The sequence below is a fragment of the Micrasema longulum genome, unplaced genomic scaffold, assembly GCF_059751315.1.
Source record: "Micrasema longulum isolate JH-2025_06_02 unplaced genomic scaffold, ASM5975131v1 h1tg000901l, whole genome shotgun sequence".
NCBI classification, from domain to species: Eukaryota; Metazoa; Arthropoda; class Insecta; order Trichoptera; family Brachycentridae; genus Micrasema; species Micrasema longulum.
In genome coordinates, this window is record NW_028278092.1 from 199,622 (window position 1) to 208,115 (window position 8,494).

Consider the following 8,494-nt stretch of genomic DNA (forward strand, 5'->3'; position numbering starts at 1 on the left):
TTTTCTTCTTTTTTTAATGTTTTAAACTATTATTTGATTGTAATATTTAAACCCTATCAATTGTTTACATGGACAATGTCCGTTAATAAATAAATAAATAAATAGTGTCTGGACCAACTTTTATTCAAATTTATACCAACACCACAACTCATCAGTCAACATCATTCCAGCTCGAAGGATCATGTTTAGGAGTCGACGAGGTGTGAAGAATACCCCGTCCTAGGAGGAGAAAATTTTTAATAGTGGACCGCATTGCTGTGGAAGGAAGGTTAGGCAACTCCACTTACCTGCTGGTGATGAGGCGTGACGTGTGCTGGAACCTGGCTGGTGTAGCTGGCGGTCGTGCGACGCCGGTACATCTTGTACGGAGCCGGCGGTCTAGCTAGCTCAGCTCGCTTGTTGAAAGCACTTAACTTGTTTTATGTTAGATTAGTTCTGTTGATTTAATGTTTTTTTCGGAACTCACGCGAAGAATTATTGTTACCTGAATTGAGCTAGGAAATGAGACGGATATGGATAGGTATAGATTTGGTTGAGAATTGATCCGAACAGCAAGTTTAAGGGACCACTTTACCCAATGTATAAAATTGACTATTTTACCTATAATTAAACATCCACAGTTCTTCAATTCTTTTTTTGGTAGATTAAAAAAAAATAATTTCCAGACATCCGTATTTTGTCTCTAAAATTCTCCACGTTGTTTTCAATGATATTTCAAGCTAGTTTTGAATGTATTCCATTAAAAGAGTAACTACATCCATAAATAAAAATAAAGTTATATTGAATGTACCGTACCTATTGTATAAACATTTTTATAAAATATGTATTTGTATTTTATATTGGATTAAATATATAAATAAATTAAATAAGTAAATAAATAAAAATTAAACAAATTTTATTAGTATTGAACGATAATATTACATGAACTTATTTATTTTGCATTTTTTGCAATTGTTTTACACAGCAAAAGGACCGAAAGTTATTTACAGTAATGAATTACAACACAGAACACTCAGGTTTGAAAAAAAATCACAATAATTTTTTGTCTTCTCACCGGAAATTGAACCCGGAACCTTCAAGTGTCCCGTGGTTCAAGTATCTCAGCCATTACACAACGAAGTTCATCATTATTATCAGTTCTATGGACTGTTCATTAAAAATGAACTTAAATAATTTAAAAACTAAAAAAAAAAAACACTTAAGATTTTCTAATAATTCCTCGAGTACCTACTACATAAAGGATAGAACTTTTTTTCCTACAGGAGTTAATTCAGGTCAGAAAGGGTTAAGTAAGTTTTTCATTATTTTTTTATGCTGATATTTGAATTGACAGTTTTTTTTTTAATTGACTTTCTAAATGTATATACTATCTATTTTATCTACTTAGATTTAAAAAAAAGAAATAAACCAATATTGACAAAAACGCAACAATTATTCACTTTGTTTTTTGGTGGAAATACCAAATTAAATTCTCCAATTAAAGGACGGCTAGTATTTACGTACGTACGCAGAATTGCATAATGGTGAATTAAAAAAATGAATTAGTATTGTATTGATTTCGTAAAAAAATAAAATCGCATAAACTTATTGTGTGTGGCAGTTGAAAATAACCAAGTAAACTTAAAACTTTTATTTGTGTTTTTATTGAATTGAATATTTTAGTTAGAATCTTTCTGTCAGAAAGGCTATAAAGGATTTGAATGGACTGTACATGCACTTGTTGAAAAATACCGTTGTTGCATAAAAGATAAAACGATAACATCACTATCAAGAATGAAGTATCGAATTAATTTGTTATGAGAAATACAGTCACCAAAATGACAGAAACCGGTCTGAAAATAGTATAATAACGTTGGGATTACCATCTTTATTTTTTCACTATGCCTAGGCGTAGCTTTATACCGGGTTTGTACGACTCGCCATTTCGGAGATGTGACGGAGAAACAAACAAACTCAATGGGATTTATGTCTCAATAAACGTAACATAAGTATATTGTGAATAAAATGAATAAATAAATAAACACACATTTATTTTCAGATTTATAAAATAAATATAGGCGAATTATAAAAAAAAAAAAATTGGAATAAGCCTGCAATAATAAATACACAGCTACATATTAAAAAATATTTACAATGCAAATTAATATTAATTTGGCAATTCTCAACCTGAGTACGGCCCATTGTTTTGCTGCGAACTGTTGCTAACTTAATACCCAATAGTCATAGAATGGTTTTCCTACGTTTGGGCTCCTCTGTAGCTTGGCGAATTATTACTCTGAGCTGTGAACAGTTTACCGTGAATTTAAAGCTGTATACATAATTAGTATTAAAAAAAGATTTCTTAACATAAAAAGACCAATTAAGTTTTTATAAATTTAGTTTAAGATGTAAATGTGAAAACATGACATAATAAAAATTGTCTTCAAAGTGCTCATTGTAATTGCCTAATATTGGATAGGGCAGACAATAATGCTTAGGAGTTATTATTGAAATGAATTTAAAGTGGAAACAGCAGATTGAAATATTACTAATAATCTTAAAAGACTAACATATATATTCAAAACAATTTGAAATATAATTAATGAACAGGAACTTTTAAAGATTTATTTTGCATTGTGCCAATCAATTTTGGAGTACGGTATAATCGGTTGGGGTGGCGCAAGTGACACAGTTTTAAATAGTGTATTTGTTGCACAAAAATCCATAAATAAAATAATACTCATAGTCCCGATACAGACATATACTGAAGAAATATTCCACAAATCACAACTTATGACACCAAAACAATTATACGCTAAAACAATACTCACTTAGAGATTCAAAAACTAACATTACTCAAATGAAAGACATAACCCCTACAATACATCACATACAAATATAAAATCACTAAATCCTCAACACAAAGACAACTTAAACAGATACAAACTAATACCATTTTCGGACAAAGGTATTTTGAGTATTATTCAATTAAAAATCTATAACCTACTTCCACTATCTATTAAACAATTAGAAACGAGAAAATGATTTAAAAAGCTATAAAAAAATGGATAGTGGAGCTAGGTAGAAGTAAAATGGATTGTCTCATTCGCAAAAACCAATATTGAATCAACTGCTACACAAGTGTATGGTTTTTAGGTTAGGTTTTTGTTATTTTCATTGTGCGTTTTGAAATATAAATAATATAGATGTACATATATACCTAGTTTTTAAAACAGTCAGAATATTTTGTTTATTATCTTTGTTTATTATGCTAGTCTTTCTTTTTTATTCTCAAATGTAAAAATATTTCAAAAAAGTATATTGTTAAGTGTCCTCGGCACGGGTAACCCCAGTGAGGTCAAATTATTTTTATTATTTTTTATAGTTTGTAAGATTATAATATGAATAAATAAATAAATAAATAAATACCGTGTCATCCATTCACATATAATATATGAACGTACACATATACATACTTGCTTATATAATACATTCAGCAACTTCCAAATATATAACTCCATAGAGAAGTTTTCTGTATAAAAGCAGTGTGTTGTTAAAAATGTCTACATTAACTCTTAGTTGACTATAATTATTACAGGTAGGTCTAATAAATGAATTCGAGGTAAAGTTGATTTTACAAGTTGGTGTGTAAGAAAGGAAATTAAATCTGAAAAAGAATGAGACGATCGCATTATATATCCTCGTATTAGGTACCTTCCATATTTTTAGTCACCTACAAAGGTGTGTGAGATTTTCATGTGTTTGTTTTGACGTTTAGTATTTTCATCTTTTATAACATATAAGAAGGGAGTTACTTTGTACGCGCATTTAATAAAAAGTCATAGTCACTTTTATTAATTTCAATCCCCCGTCACAAGCCGGCCGTAGGTGACTCAGCCATTTTTGCTTTGGATTTTCGTAACGAACGTTATTTACTACGTTAACTTTGACATCTGTACCACGATAATGAAGAAAAATGGCGGCATCATGAAACTGTTTATTTTTCAAATTTCACACGCGAATTTGAAATTTAACTTTTACCTCGTAACGTCGGATAATTCGAAAAAACATTTTACAAAAATAGACTTCAATGTCAAATGTGATCTAAAATATTATTCTTTCGATCGGAGGCCTATCGACCCCATCTGTCGCACACGAATAATGCAAAAGATAGTTTTTTTGTTGATTTCTTCCAGTATATCCCCGTATTAGCTTTCATATGCTTATTCGGGGCCCTTTGCTATCTACATAATTTAACACCTTACGCTAGAGTCTAGCCAGAGTTTGCGAATATACGAGACCACTAATCGAAAATTCCTTAAGTCGTTAAAATTACTTGCGGCATGCGTTGACCCTTTTTATTCATGTACTCATGTAGGTGTTCTTACGAGCAAGTCTATACATAATCTGATGTAGTTGTAATTTAAAACGATTCCCTACGAGCGTACATTCCAATATCATAATGTAGAGGATAATTAAAATATTGTGACATTTGAATGTGCTTTTCTTTTTGTCATATAAGCGTGCAAAGAATAGATATTATCCAGATAATTACTAACGATATTCTGTTGATTCATTATGTATTTGCTTAAATGTATATTATACATATGACTCGGAAACAAACAAACAAACCATTATGCCGTTTCCCCGTAAAGGTAGAAGAGAGAACAGAACGCCATATCACTCTATCATTAAATACATATTTCGCTTCCTCTACATTCATTCATCTTCTCATGCACGCGCGCCGATTCTTCCAACTTTCAGCATATCCATCTTCAAGTATTTCTTTGATTTGGTTATGCCATGTCTTTCTCGGTCTTCCTCTATTTGTGCATCCATCAACATTCGCATTGTAAATATATTTAGCAGTTATTTTGCAGTCCATTCACTCTACATGTCCAAACCAACGCATAGCTCTTTTCTTGATTTTTTCGATAATGCTTATCTCAGCCTTACATTATGTACGGATCTCAACATTTGTGCATTTATCGTACATAGTTTCGCCTCGCATTAGCCCGAGAGATCGCATTTTGACAGCATTCAGCCTACTTTCATCGATTAAAAGAGGGTATTAAAAGGGTTCTCTCATTACTAGAACGAAGAGTTAGCCCATGCTGTGATAGAGGTTGGAAGAGCTCTCTCAGATAAACAGGCGAAGTGAGATTATTTAAAATATTGTGAAGAAGTGATAGAATGTGAATGTTATTTCTGTGCCTGATACTAAGCCAGTGTAGTTACGTAAATAATAAGTAACAAAATTTTACTCGTTCTTTCAAATAAGTATGTTCAAAGTAATGGTCAATTTTTTTAGCTCTGCATGAAGATTAAAATTAAGATTATTCACCTGGGTTGATTTTATTTCAAATTCCGCTTAGTAAATATGATATTATTTATTACACTACTAATTCTTAAAAAGGGGAAAGTCAGTGCTATACAACCTCCTGACGTCACTGCGACCTGTGAGGATATATTGTGACGGGTTCCCGAGAATAGTTCTCGCCCTCTAAGCCAAGGTATTGCTTCTGTGTGGATAACGAGAGTTCTCATTTTGCTAAATATTCCCTTCCAAGCCCAGATCCGCAAAGAATCAAGATATTAGGTAGAAGGCAATCTCATTAACATACTCAAACATTTGCCGGTTGATGCCGCTGGTCAATTAATAAATGTGTTTGTAGTGTCTAGAGTCGATTATTGTAATGGTATCAACGCAGGTCTACCAATGAACAAAATGAATCGACTACAATCTGTATGAATTAAATGCCACAGCGAGACTTAATTTTGGAATCTCTAAGTTCAGTCATATCACTCTACTACTTCGGAAATTTCACTGACTACGTTTTCCACTGAGGGTGGAATACAAACTCTGTTGGTTTATGTACAAGTCACTCCACAGCTCCGGAGTATATACTCAGATGAGGGAACTATGCATTCCAGATGAACTAGCTGACAGGCATTTTACGCTTAGATCAGCTACGTCTATGGCATGGAATACTTTTCCATCAAAGGTGCGAGGCTGTGAGATTCGAAAAAAAAAATTAGAACCCATTTGTTATCTAAATTATTTGACATAATCCGTGGCATGTGATAACAAAATAAATTGTCTTACTTAAATTATAAACTTAAATATTCCAATTAAATTAATGTATGCATAAAATCACTTTGCTAAGCGCCCTTGAGGTATTATAATATGAAAATAGCGCTATATACGTTATCCATAATGACATGGTCAGCTCACATCAACACATGTTCCGAAAACGGAAAAAATCCTATGTATGAAGCCTATGTTAAATCTAAAATATGTTTTATGCAAAAACTATGGGGAACAGGAAACAAAAATGACATAAACAGACTACAACGAGAGCAAAATAAAATATTAAAGCTAGTATATGACCCCCTTTATCTAACACCAACTAAATAAATCCAAAAAACTAAACAATTAAATGTAAGTACACTTTTTCAACTAGAATCTTTAAAATTTATTTATAAGTTAGCTAGTGATATTTTTGTAGACAAAGAACTAAAACTTGAAAAAAAAATGTAATAAACATGGACATAATACAAAAATATCAGAACAATACCACATACAACATTCCAGAACAAGACAAGGACAATCGAGACTAATAAATCTGGGACTGAAATTATACAATAAACTACCAGACAAAACTAAACAAAAGACTTACAGAAACTTTTCAAAAGGCGTTAAAAATATAATTATCAATAGATAGTAAAATATAATAAAATGAATGTACTAATCCGTAAGGGTTAAAATACTAAGATTTGGCCAGTGATCTCCCGAGGATATGGCTTTTTTATGATGTGAATCATCACATCCTGGCTAATTTGTCACTAAACTGTTTAAGATTTCATTTTCCTGGACAAATCATACGAAAATAAATGTAATTACTAGCCAGCTTAGAACTAAGATTTGAACAGTGTCTAGTGTTCGCATATCAATATAGCATAGTATAACTTACTTTTACCTGGGACTAAAAGTTCATGGAGCCAAATTCCAATACCGTTCATTCACCCAAATGTAAATGAAAATTATAAGACTCTTATGCTAACTCGGTACTCTTGAGTAGCACAAGAGCGACATAATTCGCATAATGTTTAATGCGCGATGAGATGCGAAGTACAGAAAAAAGCAAATATATAAATTGGCATAATACACGAATTCGTAAGTAAAATATTTTTGCGCTAACAATATTTTTTATCACGTATATTTTATCCGAACGTTCATCGAAATGCTACGTAAGTAATCTTAGAAATACATTTCCGGAACGAGGGGATACGTGACATTGTTTTTGAGAGGAAATATTCATATTTGGCAGAAGTATGCTACGGAGGAAGAGATAAATAAGTCACACGAAACTTTAAAGCGGATTAATAATTCGCGATATGATAAATTTGCGTAGAAAACCAAGTGTGCGATAAATTATTTAAATGCACGATATTTTGTACTGCGGAAGATGCGAAATGTGACACTCCGCCGTTGTGTTATTCTTGGCGAAGCCATGAAAATGTCGAAAAAACTTGTTTAAAAATTTAAATAAAAATCACAAATTATATTAATTTGATGTGCGAGTGAGCAATGGAAATTTTAGTTATGTTGGCATTCTTGAAATGCTGGTCCAAGATCTTTCAATCTTCTACCTAAAGATTACAAAACATTAAATCACTGATACCGTTTAAAGTAGGTTTGAGGTCTTGGATTAGCATGGAAGGAATAAATAGATAGACACCTACTTTAAAAAAATATATAAAAAATTAATAATAAAATACTGCAAATAAACCCTGTCTTTTGTTCTATCAGCATATGTTAATCTTGTTTGTTTTTTTTTCTTTCTTCATGTCATTAAAAAAGTGAAAAAATTTAAAAAATCATTAAAAAAGGAATGGCCCACGCTCAGACGTTGAAGTCTTTGTGGGCATTTTTTCCAAATTATGTGATGGCTTAGTTTTAAGATGTCTTTTTTAAAGTGTATTTTTGTAATTAAAATTGTAAAAAATGTAAATATATGGATGGAAAAAAACAAAAAAAACACAAAAAAAAGAATTATCGAAAGATTACCCGATTTGATATGACGTAATTACAGTTATTTAGGATGATGTAGGTAACGAATATTAAATTATACGCAATGAGGATTACTTGCGGTTTATTTCAAAATAAGTTTGGTTAGAACAATTTATAATTAAGAGCTTTAGAGATTAAAACGTCGCGTAACCGTCGGGAGGCTGTCGGCATGGAAAAGAGAGCGTTTTCTCTTGTTTTCTTGCTTTATAACGTTTTAACAGCACCCTCTGATGGCTGGTCTTGCATTTCGTCCAATGTCCAGGCACGTGGCTTTCCTTACAGCTGATAGCGAAACACCTCGGCTGTATGTGAGATTTGCTTGAATCTTGATTACCAAAGCATAAATTCAATGACAAATAGTAATAATAATGACAATTAAAGTAATTAAAAAATAAGTATACACGTAAATATGGTACCCATAGAAAAGTAAACATAGAAAGC